The 20,211-nt window shown below is 37.7% G+C and overlaps 1 long non-coding RNA gene across 2 annotated transcripts in view; it reads left to right on the top strand.

Annotated features, from left to right (window-relative positions):
- The window catches only part of LOC128118218 (uncharacterized), a 32,293-nt gene extending 20,067 nt beyond the window's left edge, over positions 1–12,226 (top strand). For both annotated transcript variants that reach the window (XR_008221049.1, XR_008221050.1), the window contains exons 4-5: positions 8,277–8,346; positions 8,894–12,226. This is a non-coding gene — a long non-coding RNA (uncharacterized LOC128118218). The remainder of the gene's footprint in view (positions 1–8,276; positions 8,347–8,893) is intronic.
- The last annotated feature ends 7,985 nt before the right edge of the window (positions 12,227–20,211 follow it).

The raw sequence follows: 20,211 nt of genomic DNA, 5'->3' as shown, positions 1-20,211 counted from the left end.
CACAAGAAAGAAGCTTGACAACTATCAGGGTTAGGGTTTAGGGTTAGGGTTAGGGTTAGGGTTAGGGTTAGAGTTAGAGGGGTTAGGGTTAGCGGTTGGGAGGGAGGGCTGTGGGTGGGAGGAGGGAGGAGATGGGATATTTATGTAGAGTGAGTAGAAAATTTCTTAATAAAGAAAAATTAAAATAAAATTATGCCCTTCAAAAAAAAACAAAACAAAAACAAAAATAAATATTCCACTATTATCCTCTCTACAAAATCCCACCCCTGGGTATGCATCTACACAATCCCACTCCCATGACCTGTACACACATGACCTACCCAAGCAGCCTTAGGGGGTTAGGGTTAGGGTCAGGGTGTGGGGTCAGGGTCCGGGTTAGGATCAGAGTTAGAGGATAAGGGTCAGGGTGATGATCAGGGTCAGGGTCAGGGTGGTCAGGGTTAGGGTTGGGTTTAGGAGTTAGGGGTTAGGGTTTAGGGTTTAGGGTTAGGGGTTAGGGTTAGGTTTAGGCCTCCATTCCGTTCCTTTCCATTTCCGTTCCATTTCATTCTGTTCTGTTCTATTCCACTGTTTGTGTCAAGGTCAGGGATTAGGGTCAGGGTTAAAGTTGGGGTCAGAAGACTTAGGGTCAGGGTCAGGGTTAGAAGCATTAGGGTCATGTTCAGGGTTGGAAAAGTTAGGGTTAGGGTCGGGTATAGGGTCAGGGTCAGAGTCAGGGTCAGGGTCGGGTGTAGCATGAATACTATAGGGTCTTATTAATAAAAATCAAACCTGATGCCAGGTATGGGTTAGCCATATCCAGGTCTTCCACTCTTTCCTGTTTTTGGCAACTACATGTACCTGTCAGTGACAATACCTTGAAGCCCCCACTTTTCAGCCTCCACTTGGATGTTAAAGCTCTTCAGTTCCCAAACTGACATTCCTGTAACCTTCCTGCATGGCAGAAATAAGCATATTATAAAGAGACATTTATACCACTTGCTTTGGCTAACAACTAGCAAAGCAGTGGAACACATGATATTCTAATTTTCCTGGGAATCACATTGTGGGAAAAGACTGAGTCTTCAGGATGAAAATTTCTCTACTGAAGAAACATTTACTCCTTATCTGAACAAATGGCAGGAAAGACAGTGGCTGAAAATGGTGGAGAGTTTTTTAGATAATAAATACCCATACACTGTTTTACTCTGTTTCCTGGGATAGATGATTTGTCCCTTTTCTTCAGTTGTCTCATTTGTCCAGTGTTCTTCAGATTCCTTAACCTTCATTCTCCTAAAAGACAAAAACAAAACCCTTTCCAAAAAGACTAATTTGGGGGATGTTCCTTTTTGGCAAGTTATTATCTGATTAAATGAAAAGACATGTGTTACTGGTATAAGTTAGTTTAAATTGGATGTTCATGCTGGTTGATGAACTATCACCTCCTCTAATTAAGAGGTTTCTCTTGTTCAAATCGAACCTTTATCAATTTTGATGGTACCCACAACTTATCTTCTCCTGTAGAAACAAAAGCAAAACCTCATCCACAACGTAACACATACCCTGGTTTCCATTCTGAGGTCAGCACATCCTTAAAGTATATAGGCTTATTTAATTCTGTAGTTTTTTCTATTATCCAACGTCTCTCTGCAGCTGTTGTTCCTTTCTCATTGGCATTAAGAAAATTCAAAGTTAATAGAGCATTATGCAGTCTGTTTCTGGGGGTTTTTGTTACCCTTTTCTGTTTATTTAGCATATCCTTTAGAGTTCTGTTTGATCTTTCTACAATTGCTTGACCTGTAGGATTATGTGGTATGCCTGTAATATGCTTTATATTGTAATAAGCAAAAAACTGTTTCATTTTAACAGAGACATATGATGGAGCATTATCAGTTTTGATTTGTGCAGGTATACCCATGATGGCCATAACTTCTAGCAAATGAGTGATTACAGAATCAGCTTTTTCAGAACTCAAAGCAGTTGCCCACTGAAATCCTGAATAAGTATCGATAGTGTGGTGTACATATTTCAGTTTTCCAAATTCTGCAAACTGAAACATGTCCATCTGCCAGATTTCATTCCTTTGAGCACCCTTTGGGTTACATCCTGGTGGTAATGGTGTTTGATTGTAGAAGGAACAAGTAGGACATTTTTTTACTATTTTATTGCTTGTTGCCAGGTTATGGAAACCTTTTTTAAACCTTTACTATTGACATGATGTTTTTTATGAAATTCTGAGGCCTCCAGCACATTTCCTATTAATAATTTATCAATCTCATCATTGCCTTGTGCTAAAGGGCCTGGCAGACCAGTATGGGATTGAATGTGAGTTATATATAAAGGATGACTCCTTTTCCTGATTGTATCTTGTAATTGAATAAATAGTGAAGTTAATTCTGAAGCATCAGGGATAAATTCTGCAGTCTCACTATGTAATACTACTCTTTCAGCATACTGAGAGTCAGTTACTATGTTGAGAGGTTCTGAAAAATCCATTAATACCAACAGAATAGCATACAATTCTGATTTTTGAACTGAATTATAAGGACTTTGAACCACTTTACTTAAATTTTCTGATTTGTAACCTGCCTTTCCTTGTTTATTGGCATCTGTATAAAATGTACGAACTCCAGATATGGGTTTTTTCCCGTACAATTCGAGGCAAGATCCAATCAGCTCTCTTTATAAGATCAATTCTATCGCTTTTGGGATATTTGCTGTTAATTTCTCCCAAAAAAATTACTGCAAGCTCCTTGCCAAGGTTCACTTTCTGTCCATAATTTTTCAATGTCCTCCTTAGTTAAAGGTATGACAATTTCTGCTGGATCTATTCCTGCTAATTGACGAAGTCTCAATTTTCCTTTCCAAATCAAGTCAGAGATTTTTTCCACATAAGTTTTTAATTTTTTATTTGGTTTATTTGGTAAAAATATCCATTCTAATATAATATCTTCCCTCTGCATTAATATTCCTGTAGGAGAATGCCTATAAGGTAAAATAACCAAAATGCAATCCAGCTTTGGATCAATACGATCCACGTGCCCTTCATGTACTTTCTTTTCTACCAAGGCCAATTCTTTCTCACCTTCAGGTGATAATTCTCTTGGACTATTTAAGTCCTTGTCACCTTCTAAGGTTTTGAACAAATTATGCAGTTCATCATTTTTTACCCCAACAATAGTTCATAGATGAGAAACATCTCCAAATAATCTTTGAAAGTCATTAAGAGTCTGTAGTCTATCTCTCCTAATTTTCACCTTTTGGGGTCTAATTTTTTGTAGCTCTATTTTATATCCTAAATAATTAATAAAATCTCCTCTTTGTATCTTTTCAGGAGCAATTTGTAATCCCCAGCAAGGCAAAATTTTCTTTACTTCATCAAACATTCTTTCTAAAGTATCTGCATTTGAGTCAGCTAGTAAAATATCATCCATATAATGATAAATTATAGATTTAGGAAATTTTTTACGTATCACTTCCAATGGCTGTTGTACAAAATATTGGCACAGAGTTGGGCTATTCAACATTCCTTGTGGGAGGACCCTCCACTGAAATCTTTTAACCAGTTGAGAATTATTATAAGTAGGTACTGTGAAAGCAAATCTTTCTGTCTTTTTCTTGTAAGGGTATTGAAAAGAAACAGTCTTTTAAATCAATAACTATGAGAGGCCATCCTTTTGGTAACAGAGTAGGCAAAGGAATTCCAGATTGTAGAGAGCCCATTGGCTGAATTACTTTGTTAATTGCTCTAAGGTCTGTTACCATTCTCCATTTACCAGATTTCTTTTTAATAACAAATGCAGGAGAATTCCATGGGCTGGTTGATTCTTCAATATGCTGAGCATTTAACTGTTCTTCTACCAGCTCTTCTAAAGCCTGGAGTTTATCTGTTGTTAAAGGCCATTGCTGGACCCATACAGGCTTGTCTGTTAACCATTTTAAAGGTAGAGCTGTTGATGTCTTTGGAAGATCATCAGTTGTTGTGCCCTGTTCTTGTATAATACGGATGGCTGGTGAACATTCAGAATAATGCCTTCTAATATTTCTCTCAGAAACATGTGCTAGTTTATGATTTGTTTCTGAGATTGGAGGGATGTTAATCTGAGTATTCCATTGTTGCAACAAGTCTCGACCCCACAGGTTCATAGTTATGTTAGCTACATATGGTTTCAATTTTCCTCTCTGTCCTTCTGGACCTATACATTCAAACCATCTTGCACTCTGTTTCACCTGAGATAATGTCCCAATTCCTAACAGTTGAATGTTTACCTCCTGAAGAGGCCAAGTTGGATGCCAAAATTCTGGTGCAATTATGGTAACGTCTGCACCTGTGTCTACCAGACCAGACAACAAAACACCATTTATTTTTATCAATAATTTTGGTCTTTGTTGATTAATAGAAGTTTGCCAAAAAATTTTCTTTATGCTTTCTCCTGAATTTTCTATTCTCTCTGCTTCATCATCCTGACCAGCATGCCTTATTCCAATAGGCATTTGGTTATTTAATTGCTCTGAGTAGGGGTTTCCTTTATGACTGCAGGAAAGGTTTGAACTGGATTTGCTATTGGGGCCTGCATGAGGCCCCTCTGGGAGTTTCCCGAAGACTGAGGCAAAGGATTACCCTGTCTGTCCCTTGTTGATCTACATTCATTGGTCCAGTGTTTTCCCTTACCACACCTTCTGCATACTCCAGAAGGAAGGGGCCTTCTGTTGCCATTGTTCCTTGAAGAAACATTGTTTCTAGGAATGACCTGTTTACAGTCCCTTTTCAAATATCCTTGCTTTCCACATCCAAAACATCTAATATTCCTCAAACTTTTTGAAATTGCTTCTCCTACCCATGTATCATCATGCTCATGAGCTTCAACATTAACCGTGTCTCTAATCCAATCTTCCAAAGGTGCAGATCTTGCCTTTAACGGCCTGATTATTGTTTTGCATGCTGCATTCGCATTCTCAAAGGCCAAAGATTCAATTATTATCTTACTAGGTTCTGAATCCAGGACCATTCTCTTTACTGCTGATGCCAGTCTTTGTAAAGAATCTGTGAAAGATTCTTTTGGGCCTTGTACAACCTTTGTAAATGACTCAGTTTTTTTTTCCTGCTTCCTCAACTCTGTCCCATGCATTCAAGGCTGCTGTTCAACATAAAATTAAGGTTTGGACATCATATAAACATTGTGCTGGTGCTGAAGCATATTGACCTTCTCCAATAAGCTGATCCTGGCAGACTTGTATTCCTTTATCCCTCCACTGTTTTTCTATGTTTTTAGCTTCATCCTTGAACCAAGTTAGCCACTGAAGCCTTTGACTGGGTTCAAGAACAGTTTGTGCCAGCTCCCGCCAATCCTGTGGTACAATCCTATTATATGTTGACCAAGAGTTTAACATTTGCTTTACATATGGGGAATGCATGCCATAAGATACTATTGCCTCCTTAAACCTTCGTAAATCTAACATTTCAATTGGAGCCCAAATGTTTTGTGTAGTCATTTGATCAGGCAACTGCTGTACAGTTACTGGACAAACTAAGGGTGACTGTGTGAAAACAGGCTTTCTTTCTGTAACCCTATGATCCAATCTTGAAGCAACTTCACTGTTAGTTTCTTCTGTCTGAGTTTTTACAGGTTTAACAAGTTTTTCTAAAGCTGTCACCCTGGCACTTAAATTGACTATCTTTTTAAATAGTAAAATGAGGATAAGCATAGTAATAAAATGCATAATTCGATCAACATTAATCTTCTCATATAGCTGTTCCATTGTCAGACTGCCTAAAATTGCAAACAAAGCCCAATTTTCTTCCAATGAACACAGAAAACCCATTTTTTTTTAAATGTGGAAAAAAGTTTCTCTTTTAAATAGTTTCCTTAAAATATCTGATATGTTAAGTGACTTACCAAGTCCTCATAGAACAGTACCAATCCGAGGGAATTTCAAAACAGCCACCTAGTGTCCGAGGTGTGAATCCAGAGAGAGAGAGAGAGAGAGAGAGAGAGAGAGAGAGAGAGAGAGAGAGAGAGAGAGAGAAAACACGCAAGAACCGTAGCCGCAAGTTCTGCCTAAGAGCTTGAATCCAGCCATGTGTTCCCGCTTGAGCCTAGTCAAGCCTTGGCTCTGTCTACCTTAAGCTCCAACCACGTGTGTTGGCTTTACAGGCAGGGGCTCTGTTCAGCAGGGCAGGACTGAATTATCTGTAGCACCGGCTTTGAGCAAGTAGCTCAAAGTTAGTCCGGCCTGAGGCCAAGCCGACCTGGGCCTGGGCTAGGGAGCCGGCCGCCCTGGTGGGAAACCGGACCTTCCGCCAAGCCAAGTTAAGCGGTTTTTAATGGATTCTTGTCAAGTTGGGCGCCAAATGTAGATGTAACCAACCGTCTTATCAAATAAGAAACACAGAGTCGATTCAGAGAAGAAAGCCAAGAGGTCAGAGCTAAGAGCCTCACCCTTCCTGCTTCAGCAATCCTCTTCAGTCAAGAGAGCTCTCTGAAAAGGGGGCCTACTTCCTGTGTGTATGTCTTTATATAGTCTAGCTGTTCTGCCTTCTCATTGGTTGTAAACCCAAACACGTGACTGTCTCATCACTGCCTGAATGTACTGCCCTCCAGGTCCTTAAAGGCATGCGCCACCGCCGCCATGCACTTGCTATTTCTCTAATAGCTCTGACCCCCAGACAGCTTTATTTATTAACATACAATTAAAATCACATTTCAGTGCAAGTAAAATACCACCACAGTAACCACTCATTTGCTAGAAGTTATGGCCATCATGGGTATACCTGCACAAATTAAAACTGACAATGGTCCATCATATGTCTCTGTTAAAATGAAACAGTTTTTTGCTTATTACAATATAAAGCATATTACAAGCATACCACATAATCCTATAGGTCAAGCAGTTATAGAAAGATCAAACAGAACTCTAAAGGATATGCTAAATAAACAGAAAGGGGTAACAAAACCCCCCAGAAAGAGACTGCATAATGCTCTATTAAGTTTGAATTTTCTCAGTTCCAATGAGAAAGGAACAACAGCTGCAGAGAGACATTGGATAATAGAAAAAAACTACAGAATTAAATCAGTATATATACTTTAAGGATGTGTTGACCTCAGAATGGAAACCAGGATATATGTTATGTTGGGGATGAGGTTTTGCTTTTGTTTCTACAGGAGAAAATAAACTGTTGGTACCATCAAAATTGATAAAAGTTCAATTTGAACAATAGAGACCTCTTAATTAGAGGAGGTGATAGTTCATCAACCAGCATGAACATCCAATTTAAACTAACTTATACCAGTAACACATGCCTTTTCATTTAATCAGATAATAACTTGCCAAAAAGGAACATCCCCCAAATTAGTCTTTTTGGAAAGGGTTTTGTTTTTGTCTTTTAGGAGAATGAAGGTTAAGGAATCTGAAGAACACTGGACAAATGAGACAACTGAAGAAAAGGGACAAATCATCTATCCCAGGAATCAGAGTGAAATGGCGTATGGGTATATCCTCTAAAAAATTTTATGTCTTCCTAAATGTTTGTTTCTGCTTTTCTCTAAAGATTTAACACTATTGGTCTTCTAATAGTCCCAGTTCAATTAAAATTTAAAGCTGACTTTGGAGTTGGAGAATGGCTCTCTCCTTCTTTAAACTCAAGCATGTTGTTAAAAGGAAAATGCAAACTCCCTGTATCATGCCAGAATAAAAGAGCCATCTTCTGCTATGGGACAGGAGAAAAGCCAACTTAATTAAGGGACTATTCTATTACTAATCTCAACTCTTTGATTCTATTCTGATTCTTTAAACTTTTCTTAAAGTATAAATTTTATATCAAAATTTACAAGATATATATATATATATATATATATATATATATATACATGTTTTAAACTTTGTTAGGATATGAATCGTCATATAGAGTACTAACTAATTCTAGAAAAAAAGCTTCAATTAGCTGCATATATATGTCTTTGTGTTCGAGTCTCTTATCAGTTTTCTGCAGGAAATCACAGCTAGGCCTAACATCAACTGAAGTCTCCAGGAAGAAGATGGGGCCCCACAACAATAACAATTCCACGTGGACAATAATAATATCACTAAGCTGACAAACATCATCTACAGATCAGCTTTGAACTACAAAGTGCTCAGAGCAATTTTGAGAGGGCTAGCTGAGATGATCCAGTCTCAAAGGCTACTTGAATAAGGACTTGAGATAAACCCTGAACTTTGGCATTATACACAGACTGGATAATGAAGGATTTAGTTACCTTTCCTAGAATTTGACAATTATCCTAAAATTTTTCTTTCAGGATAAAGATACCTTCACCCATACCCAGCAGGAAGCAATTTGAAGAATACGACGCCCACATTCCCAAAGAGGTAGTGTGGGGCGGTTGGTTTTTTGGTCTTTTTAATGGGTTTTGGGTCTGGGATAATTTTCATTGTTTAGGAGTTTGGTTACAAGTTGTTGTCAAGGGTTATGAAAAAGGCTAAGCAAAGGAGATTAGATTTAAAGTTCTTGTTTTTTTAAAAAAAAATGAAAAGAAAAAGACAATTACTAGTTTTAAATACTTTACATTGGATTGGATTGTTTTATATTGTATACAAATTATATATATTGAAATTAATATTGTTAGAAAATGCTATATGTATATTTCTAATTGTACTTATACCATTCATTTAACAATGTAATGCAATTTTCTGATCCTTGAATGTTATTATTACCAACTATTAGGATACAAAGAAATGAAAGTTATTAGTTAGACGTTACAATAGAACTTGTAGTCATATTAGATATGTTTTAAAAATTGAGCAGATATATTTTGAATAGACAGGTCATCTTCAAAGCTTTCAGAGATCTACAGAATATGGCATTTAAAATGTTTTAATAACTTAGAAAATTTTTCTTTTTATTTATGACTATGAGACATGTCGACTCCTGGCAGTACCAATCTACTTCAGAGAAAATATGGTCATTGAAGAAACTGCATATGGAGTTAACTTTCATTGTGGTAAAAGTTAGCCACTGGACAACAAAGTATCCTCGAATCAAGAGGACAAAATGGACAGACAGGACATGAAACAAAGGACTACCGATTCTTGCTGAAACAAGTGTGGTTATGGCTTTATCAAAAGGCATCTTCTGAGGCCAGTATAATATGGCACCATCCCTGAAGTGGCCTTCACAATCCAGAAAAGGTACAGTGCCCTTTTCTTCTAAGGCAGCTGAACAGTCAGTGGGCCAATGGCTTCTGATGTGCAATGGAACAGCAGCTAAAACAGTTATTCTTGAAGAGTAACTAAGCTCACGCCTCTCAATAGTAGACTGGCATTTAGTAGAGGGATGTGGAGAAGAATGGGATGCTGAGATAAAGCCACATATATACACAGCCAAAAAGAATGGACAGCTGAACTCAAAAACCATCAACAATTTCCAGAATTTAAAATCCTGAATCATGACATGACACTAGTGGAATTCAGGTGTTTCTGGTATATGGACTGCCCTCACCCAATGTGAGGTTGAACTGTTGACCTTGTGTACATCCTACTTCACAAATGAGTCTGTCAGATATGCTAAGCCTATAGGCTGAAGATGATACCCCAACACTGTGGAGAAACCTCAGGTGACTGTCCAGGCAACTGGCTGTTTCTGTCAACTCACAAATTTTTTGGAAGTTGCTTGCATGCACTTCCTGTTTTTATTTTTGTTAGCTAATATTATTTCCTTCTTGGTTCCTGAGGGAGTTGAAGATTAGTTAGTTATAGTTGAAGATTAGTTAGTTATAATTGAAGACTAGTTAGGATAGAAAGTGAATTAGATACATTTTGGACTTACCAAAATAGGATAGATAATGGAATTATTTTCTCTGAATTTGTGAAATACAAATGGACTAGACATTTTTTAGGTATTTATTACTTGTATATATTGTATGTAGTTATTGTACTTTTATATATAGTTTTTCTTATGTTAGTTATAACCTTTTTCCTTTTTTCTTTTTATTAAAATAGAAAAGGGGAAATATGGTGGTATTTTATTTGTACTGAAATGTGATTTTAATTGTATGTTAATAAATAAAATTGTCTGGGGATCAGAGCTATTAGAGCCATAGCAAAAGCTGGGTGTTGGTGGTGCAAGCCTTTAATCCCAGCACTTGGTAGGCAGAGCTAGGTAGATCTCCGTGTGTTCAAGGATACAGTCAACAGACAGTGACGAGGCAGTCATGTGGTTGGGTTTACAACCAATGAGAAGGCAGAACAGAAAGTCTATATAAAGACAAACAGACAGGAAGTAGGTCTCTTTCAGAGAGGTCTCTTGGCTGAAGAGACTAGCTGCAGCATGCGGGTAAGGCTCTTAGCTCTGATCTCTTGGTTTCTTCTTTGCATTGGTTCTGTGTTTCTTATTTAATAAGACGGTTGGTTACATCTACACCATTCATTCAAGAATTAGGAAAAATGCAAACAAATCTAACAGGAACCCACTAGAAGGCAAGTAATAACAATCAAAGATGAAATATAAAATACAGAGAAATTTTTTGATGAAATCCCTCATCATGACTGCCTTCATGATCAAAATCATACAGCCAATAGGACTAGAGAGAACATGTGTCTATCAAACAAAAGCTAGAGTCTTAAATCATCATTAAAAATGAGAATCTTATAGCCAACACCATCCTAAATTGAGGAAAACTTGAAGCAATTCAGAGGAGATAGGTACCCAGTGAACTCCTGCTGTTCTCCACACCTATCTAAGGGTAAATTTTGTCTGAGTGTCTTAGAGGATTTAGGAACACCTAAAACACTGTTCCCCCTTTTTTTCCCACTCATCAGAGGACATATGGATATTTGAAAGGATTTATTTTTGTTTCATGTAACTAGGCTGCTCCTCAGACATACCTCTGAAATACTGAAATGGACTAGCCTGTTTCCATTCCCTCCTGTCTTTCATGTCTCTGTCTACTAACCACATGTCATGCCCCACTACCCACATGGCAGCCAATCAGCAGGTGACAGCCATCCATAACTCTAGTTTCAGCTGATCCACCCCTTTCTTCTGGCTTCCAAAGGCACCAGGCAATTACATGGTTTGTAGACAGGCAGGCAGGCAAAACATCCACACACAAACAAATCCCTTCTCTACTCAAACAAGACAACACACACACACACACACACACACACACACACACACACACACACACACACACTTTCCTTTTTGTTTAACCTATAATGTCCAATTTGTTTTGCCCATATATTGATGGATGTGTGGCCTTTGACTTCAGGATGGTCAACATGCTAGGTGCATCATTAATCATTCCCTTCTAGACTGTGATTGCAAAACACAATAGTCTAGCTTTAGTTTGATATTTAATATGTACAATGTTATACCTTTTTTCAGATTGTAAGAATAATGATGGTATTTTACTTCACATAATTATATATGGGTCTAGGTCATTCTGGGTACACCAAGGTACTTCACAATTGATAGAATTATATCTGATAGACAGTTCATATTCCTTATGAGATATCTAAGTATAGTTGCTTTTCCAATAAACATGATGGCATAATAAAGCCCTTGGGTTAGGATTTGGAATGAATAGGTATTTCTTCATTCCTCCTCAGTGACAGTGACACACAGCACTTTGGTGGTTAAATCCAATGACACAGATGTGATGCTTGCCAATGGTCTCATGAACCTTTCTGATTTAAAATAATATGAAAATTTATTTAAAAATTATATGTACCCCAAAGTATGGTTTGTACATACCTGAAAAGAGACTTATTGTCAAGTAATGCTGATGATTCAAAACAAATGTTAAATATTTTCTTATATAAAAAAGCTGAATAAGCATGTTTGTAGCCACCTAAAATTAGATATACTTACAGAATGTTACACTCAGTTTTCTAATTTTTCATTTTTTTCAAAAAATCTCAAATGTATGAAGTTGGTACTACTTATAGAAAATATAACACAAATGGAAGGATACCTGAGACTGAGAAGAAATAATTGAACTGCATTAGATAGTGTGAATGTATTTTGTCATTTACTTTAATTTAGTTATAGTGTTTATGTATGTGTAAAGTAGAGATTGCCCAAATAAAAAAATAAATAAATAGTTTTTACCATATTTTCAGAATTAATTGTAAATGGCAGTCATTACTATCCTGGAAATAAGAATACACTTACAAGAAGTAAGTTAAAGACATTGAATTTAACATTTTAGTTCATTGGAAATTTGCTAATAAAGAACAATTGTTACTATGATGATTGAAATCATATATATATGTGTATGTATGTATATTTGTGTGTGTGTGTGTACGTGTGCCTCACATTCTGCTTTAAATGTGCATTTTAAGCCATTAACAAAAGGAACAGTAAATGATTTGATTGAATGTGTAATCCTAAAATAAAAGTTCACGTATTGTTTTACATTTCCTCTGAAAGAGTGATTCCCAACAGGAGTTATTTAAACTTTGTACGTATGACTTTTTAAAACCAATATTTAATGAGATATAATGCTGATATTTTTAAAAAGTCCAACTAAATATTAATTGATAATTTTCTTCGTAGTTTTCTTTAACCACATGCTAAATCTTCAGACTGACATGAACTTCAAACCCTCACTTTCTTTTTTTTTTTTTTTTTTTTGTTTTGTTTTGTTTTGTTTTGTTTTTCGAGACAGGGTTTCTCTGTGTAGCTTTGCACCTTTCCTGGAACTCGCTTTGGAGACCAGGCTGGCCTCGAACTCACAGAGATCTGCCTGGCTTTGCCTCCCGAGTGCTAGGATTAAAGGCATGCGCCACCACCGCCCGGCAACCCTCACTTTCTTATCATGTCATCAGGCAAAACATTTTTTCTGCTTTATCAACAGAAAAGAGATATTAACCTATATTACAAAAATATTTTTAAGATTTACTAACTGTAATTTCTCTAAGCTTCATAACATTTTTCATTGTTTCATTTTCTAACAGTTGTAAAAACGTGTTCTAGAAGCCACTTATCCACTTAGATGGAAAGAATATGTAAACATTCCCACTTGTTTCATGATTGTGGGGTTCATGGAAGTTTTAGATGAGGAACCAAAATGATATAGAAATCTTTCTGTGTATGAACCCAGCTTTCTGGGAGAGTAGAAAATTTATTGCAAAAAATCCACAATCCTTTAATATAAGTATCTCCACCCTGACCTTTGCTCCATGATGATGTGGGATCCTCTGAAACAATGATACAAAAATAAATCACTTCTGAATTAGTTTACTGTCTCAAAATGTTTTGGTAAAGCTACAACTAGAATACGTAATATGAGTGTGAATTTAATACATTGTATACATTGTTTTTATAGTCACCAGAAAAGATAAGATACTCACATAATGAGTTGAGAGTAAAACTATCTGACTTTTGAACCAGAACTGTATACAGTTAGCATCCATAGTTTTGCCTAGACACAAAGTAAGAATCATTTGGTTTTTGTCATTTAATATTGCATCTACATCCTTTGGCTTAAACACATGAATAATATATCTTGTGTTTCATACACTATAACAAATGGATGACTCTACTGATATGCTCAGGAATACTCTTCATACATTTCTCTTGTGATGAAATTACAAGCATAAGACATCTTGAAATACATATACATATATATATATATATTTGTGAATATATATGTATATATATATATTTATAAGTGCAGTACACACACATATATGTGTGTATATTAGGTTTTCACTGTAGGATACCTGGTAATACAGCTCCTCAGTAATCTAGACTTTCAGATGTTAATACTTATTTAATACAGACAATTTGTACATATCTACAGCAGGGTTTAGAAAGGCAGGTACATACATTATGGTGAGAATTGAAACTCTGTTTATGGGATGTATACCATCTCAATATCTCAGCCATTCTATGTTAAACATATAACCTTCTCACTATTATAAAATACACTCATTCCCCAAAATCGCCTTTGACTGTGAAAAAAGAAGATTCAATTATGTTCCACAGTGTTATAAACTGATATGGCACAGTCTTTGTATCTAAAAACAAAGTACCATTTATTTTTGCCATACTTGAATCAATGATTTGAATCTCATGCTAATATCTCTAATGTATTACTCAGATTCAGGCTTATTAATATTCAATATTAGAAAAACAACCAACCATAGTGTATTTATATGTTTATGAATATATATATATATGTATATATACATATATTTGTATATACCAAAAATAAATGAAAAATAGGTCATGCCTTAGATAGAGAGCTTCCATGGGTGGCTTGTCTGTTTCTCAGGAGGAAAGTGAGAGGGATGTAGATGTAACCAACCGTCTTATTAAATAAGAAACATAGAACCAATGCAAAGAAGAAAGCCAAGAGGTCAGAGCTAAGAGCTAAAACCTTACCCTTCCTCCTGTGGTGGTCCTACCTCTCCAAAAGAGAGCAAATTCCTGTGTTAAAGTCTTTATAAAGACTTTCTGTTCTGCCTTCTCATTGGTTGTAAACCCAACCACATGACCGCCTCGTCACTGCCTGTCTGTACAGACCTTCAGGTCTTCTACGGTTGGTATTAAGATTAAAGGTGTGTGTCTCCAATGCTGGCTGTATCCCTGAACACACAGAGATCTACCTAGCTCTGCCTACCAAGTGCTGAGATTAAAGGCATGCACCACCACCGCCTGGCTTTTCTATGACTTGGTAATAGCTTTGACTCCCAGGCAACTTTTATTTATTAACATACAAATAACATTTTAGTACAAAATAAAATATCACCATAGAGGGATATGATGTAATCATATTATACACTCACAAATAGCTAATTATAAATTCACAAAATTAAAAAGGAACTTCCACCTGAAATAGTTTTGAACTTATATTCATATTATCACTCAACAAAAATAAAAATCCAAACAGGAACATCTAGTCAACCACTAGACACATGAGTGTATAATGCCTCAAAATATTAATGATACATACTCTTTTATCACAATTTTAGAGGTAATACTCACCAAAACTGTTACTTTTTCAATTATATTCTACTTAAATGGACTTCCATGAGAATGAACAGTATCTTTCATCATGTCAGTTCCTATATACCTGCTCAGTTTCATATGATAAGCATAATATTGGAAACTTGACTTCTGACTATTTACTTCAGTGAGAATCAACAAGACCCAACATACTTGCTTTGATGTGTTTATATCATTTTCCATTAGATAAGACCTGCATTAAAATGAAAAGGATGTATAGTTGTGATGCATGTCTGTAATTTCAGAACTTGTCTGATGGATGTATGAGGATCAGAGTCCAAGTGGACTCCCCTACTTATTGATGTTGAGTTGACCTTGCAGAACATGCAACTTTGATGTTAAAGAATAAACAACACAGAGATTACACCCACTTCAGATTCATTGATTTGTGGGGGATTCCTGGGAGCCGACAGCTTAAAAACAGAGCTGTATTCAAACTGTTATGTAGAGTGAACTATGTGATTTTCCAATTTCCAGCACATCCAGAGACCTGCTGCTCCCATTTTGGGGTCCACTGCTCTCTACCTTCAGGGCCCACTGAACTCTGCCTTTTCAATACTGCCGTTGCAAGTCTACTCACTGAGATAGCACATACTTGGGGGTACTACAGCTAGCAACATTCTTGAACCAGTGATCTTGCAGCCACCCTGCCTAGGACTGCCCTGACCTCCCTGGCTATATAGCTGCTCAACACACTTGGCAGCCCTAGCCACCAAACACTTAGCCTGTCACACCCACAGTAAAATGCCACAGAACACCCTAAGCAAGCTGCTGCTGGCAGATATAGACCTCCAGATTCTCATGGGAGGTGTTCAGCACTTTTAGCTTCTGTGGATCCTCCAAGATGCTGTGGGAGGATACCAGACCTCTGATACCCTTAGACCAGACAATGCAGCCTGTGGCAGTACCTCCAGGCAGATAGAAGATCAGATCTATAGTGTTGCTGCTGGCTAGGCTCAGGCCATGGGACTTTTGTGAATGAAATAAAATTCTGTGAAACAAATTCTCTGAAGCAGAAAACTGAAGGCCCTACACTTTACTTTGCAAACACACTAGTAAAGACTGTGGCAGGCAAGTGAGTGGTGTACTCCTGGGTTCCTGCCAGACAATGTTCAAACCAGGGGTGGGAAAACTATTTCAATAAGAGCTCAGGGGTGTCAGTATCTCAGCTTTCTCAATGGTCTTTGCTAAGGCATCTAGTTCTGTCCTGTAGGAGGAAAGCTGTCTCATAAACAAAATAAAAATAAATGAAAAGAGGAAATAATACACAAAGTCATTCATGAATGTGGGTGGGCAGATTTTGCTTGCATGGAGCACAGGAATTTCTGTTCACAGTAGCTACACACCTCTACTAGCAGCTGAAGGGGTCCTTGGACTGGAACCCCTTGGACTGGGACTTGCAGCTTATATGCCCACTCTACACAATAGCTAGTTAGAAAAATAGGACAGACAAACATTAAGGACACCAGTCTAGGTAATACACAGATCGGGATTATTACAAGGTGGCTGAGGACCTAGGACACCCATTTCTCAAGTGGGAAGCATGTTTTGATTTGGGGATACCAGAGTGGGGAAGTGCTGTGCTATGTCTTTCTGTATACTGTGAATATATGCTGTTCCCATTGGTTAGTAAATAAAGCTGTTTTGGCCTATGGCAAGAAAGCTTTCAGCCAGGAGGGAAATCCAAGTAGAGATACAAGAGAGAAGAAGGGCAGAGTCAGGGGAGACACCAGCCTGCCACCCAAGAAGCAGCAAGAAGCTAGCAGAAACACACTTTGGCCCTAGAACCAGAGACAGTGAAAGAAATACACCCCAGCCCTGAAACTAGAGCCAAAAGGCTGAAAGAGCCAATGAAAGAAACACTTTGGCCCTTAAACCAGAGCCAACTCCGCCCCTGACCAACTAAACCAACTAATCCCTGAGCAAGAAAACTAACCAATCACTGAACAGAAAATCTCCCTGGAAAAAAACTCCATCCCTAAGAAGCACTATATAAGCCCCTCTGCCTGTTTAGGTTATCAGCTGTCCTTTCCCACCTTGGCCAAGGCAGCCACTCTCCTTGACTCCTCCTTCCCAAATAAATCTCTCCCTTAAAAGAGTTTTGGGTGAAGATATTCTTTTGCCAGCATGGAGCAGAACATCTTTGCTGAGATGTTCCATTAGGGGGATTGAGCAGAAAAAAGTAACAACTTGTTGCCAGAGCCAGAGCAGATTGCTACATTTCTGCAGGGGTTTCCCCTTTAGCAGAGTGAAGCAGAAATACCATCTTGGGCCGGAACAGAAGAAGAAACCAATAGCTCAGCTAGGCTGTTCCCATAGGAGAACAGAGCAGAGCTCAGCTCTAATGGCTGTCTCTACGAGAGGAACAGGATTGCCACATCCTGTGGGGAGACCATTCCCCACTTCATCCCAGCTTCAGGTATAGCCTGACTTCCTGACAGGTCAGTATACCTTTCCCTCCAGAACTGTAACACTTGCAGTTCATTATTAACCCATACATTTAAAGCTTTAATGTTCCAATTTTATTTCTTCAGGTTTAACAACTAGGAAATCTGTTAAGTCAGGATGATACTAGAATAAGATACCTCCATTTAGAAAGTGATGCTAAATTTCATTCAGTACTTTAAATTTGTTTATTTTTATTTTATGTGCATTGTTGTTTTGCCTGCATGTATGTCCTTGTAAAGGTGTCAGGTCCCTAGGACTGGAGCTACAGACAGATGTGAGCTATCACACGGGTACTGAGAATTGAACCTCGGTCTTCTGGAAGAGCAATCAGTGCTCTTAACCACCAAGCCATCTCTCCCATCATTCAGTCCTTTAACTGCAATTCTAAATGGTAGCTTTAGAATTGGAGACAGTTTACTTTCTCCTTCCTTGGTGATTGGAGCTTTGATGATGGTGTTTCCCTTTTAAGCATCACTTTACTTAACTTTTGAACTTTAATAGGTTTAAAGAACGAATGCCTACAAGATTAAATTAATAAATAAGTAGCTATCCACCAAGTAGCAAGTACCTATCAACCTGATCAAAACAAATAACCAAATCTTGCTATGTGTCTAATGTTTCATACTGTTTTTTAAATTTTTTATCAGAAATAACACCCAACCCTATGCTTCACTGTTTCCCATATTCTTTAGCTTTATACAATAGGAAAGGTTATTTTCTGTAGATGTATACAATGTGGTACGGAGGTATTTGATAAAAGTGTTTGAGATGTGTAGTTGGAGTATAAATCAAAAATTAAGACCTAAAAATATAGAAATTTAATTGACTGGAAATCCCAGTGTATTAGTCAGGGTTCTCTAGAGTCACAAAACTTATGGAATAAATCTCTCTCTCTCTCTCTCTCTCTCTCTCTCTCTCTCTCTCTCTCTCTCTCTCTCTCTGTGTGTGTGTGTGTGTGTGTGTGTGTGTGTGTGTGAATTTATTGGAATGACTTACAGACTGCAATCCAAAAATGGCTAGCTGTGAATGAAAAGTCCCATGATGCTGGGTGTCTCAGCTGGTCTTTTTGTATATGCTAGAATCCCAAAGAAGTAGGCTTCAATGCCAGTTCAGGAATGAATGTGCTGACAAGATGAGGGAAAGCAGCCTTTTTCCATTGTCCTGCTAGCAGAAGGTGTGACCCAAATTAAAGGTGTGGCTTCCAGCCTGAAAGTCTGGATTAAAGGTGCATGTCATTCAGCCTCAGGATCTGGATCAAAGGCATGTTGTCTTCTTGCCTTAAAATCCAGGTGGCAACTGTGCCCTCCATTTCTGAATTATAGTACATTCCAGATATAGTCAAGTTGACAACCAAGAATAGCCATCATGATCCACCCCTTGTCAACTTGGCACAGAATTATATCACCTTATGTCATGATTAATTTCCAAATGAAAAATAATAACCATGTCATAATTATTCCTAAACACAATGTAACTATCCTACAATTGCAAATGCATTATATATTTAGAATAGTGTTAATGTTTCTTGGGGGATATCTTTCTGGTATTTCAAACTTACATCTGATAACCACTGATATTCTCTTAACTGATACTATAACATATGATAAGAAAATGGAAAGAACATACAAATATCTGTACAAATACATTATTAAGAAAATGCAATAGAAGCACTCATGTCAGTTATAATCCTCACTTCTGTAACTGGTGACGTGGCCTTAGGTGATATTTAGAACTACATTCCTCTGCTATGCATTCTGTATATCTTCCACCTTCTGTAAACACTTCAGAAGCCTTGGGTCTTTTCCTGGAGAAGTGACCCATACCTTCATTCCTGATGCATCTGTGCCCTTTGTCATCCTTCCTGGATTAGATTGTTGTAGTTTCCCATTAACTTTAATCACAGGGCACAATAGCACTAAGAGATGCCCTAAAGGATCTCCTGCACTCCAGATATTATCTTGCTTACCTCCATTGTAGAGAGGCAATCCAATTTCCCCATGGTAATCTGAATATATCATCCTTTCTAATGGTGTTATTCCTTTTTTAGTCTGTTGGTTTAAGGGCATTTGAAGCCCAAAATGACCAGGGGGAAGTCTGACTTTCCAGTTCAATGGAATGTTTGTTGTGGCTGGGCTCCTGGCAGAAGCACTCTCTACTCTGAAACCAAAATTTCTAGGCCAGCAGAACTTAGAGTTGTGAATACAAGAAGCAAAAACTTTCCTAGTCGGTTACTAGGGTGATAGTGACTGGAACTATTTCCTTTACCATCCCTTGATTCCTGGACCCATGGTGATCCTGGCTATAGGAGAAACCATACCATATATCAGATGGTGACCCAGGGCATATACTGCCTTCTGGAGAACCTTGCCCCAGCCCTAAAGATGCTGCCACCTAATTGATACTGTAACTGTGTCTTCAAAAGACCAAAGTCCATTACATCTCTCTATCAGGCCAGCTTCTTCAAGATGCTGGGGAACATGGAAAGACCAGTAGCTTCCATGATTGTGGGCCACTGTTGTACTTCTCTGGCTGTGAATTGAGTTCTCTGGTCAGAAACAATGCTGTGTGGAATATCACATTGGTGGATAAGACATTCTATAAGTCCATTGATGATGGTTTTGGAAGAAGCATTATATGTAGGAAAGGCAAATTCATAATCAGAGTAAGTATCTACTCTAGTAAGGAAAAAGAGTTGTCCTTACCTTGAAGGAAATGGTCCAATGTAGTCAACCTGCCACTAGATTGCTGACTTGTCACCCTGAATAATGGTGTCA

Source organism: Peromyscus californicus, unplaced genomic scaffold (assembly GCF_007827085.1).
Source record: "Peromyscus californicus insignis strain IS unplaced genomic scaffold, ASM782708v3 Scaffold_22__1_contigs__length_63687245, whole genome shotgun sequence".
Lineage (NCBI taxonomy): Eukaryota > Metazoa > Chordata > Mammalia > Rodentia > Cricetidae > Peromyscus > Peromyscus californicus.
The sequence above is the reverse complement of the archived record's forward strand: the minus strand, read 5'-3'. Positions and strand labels throughout refer to the sequence as shown.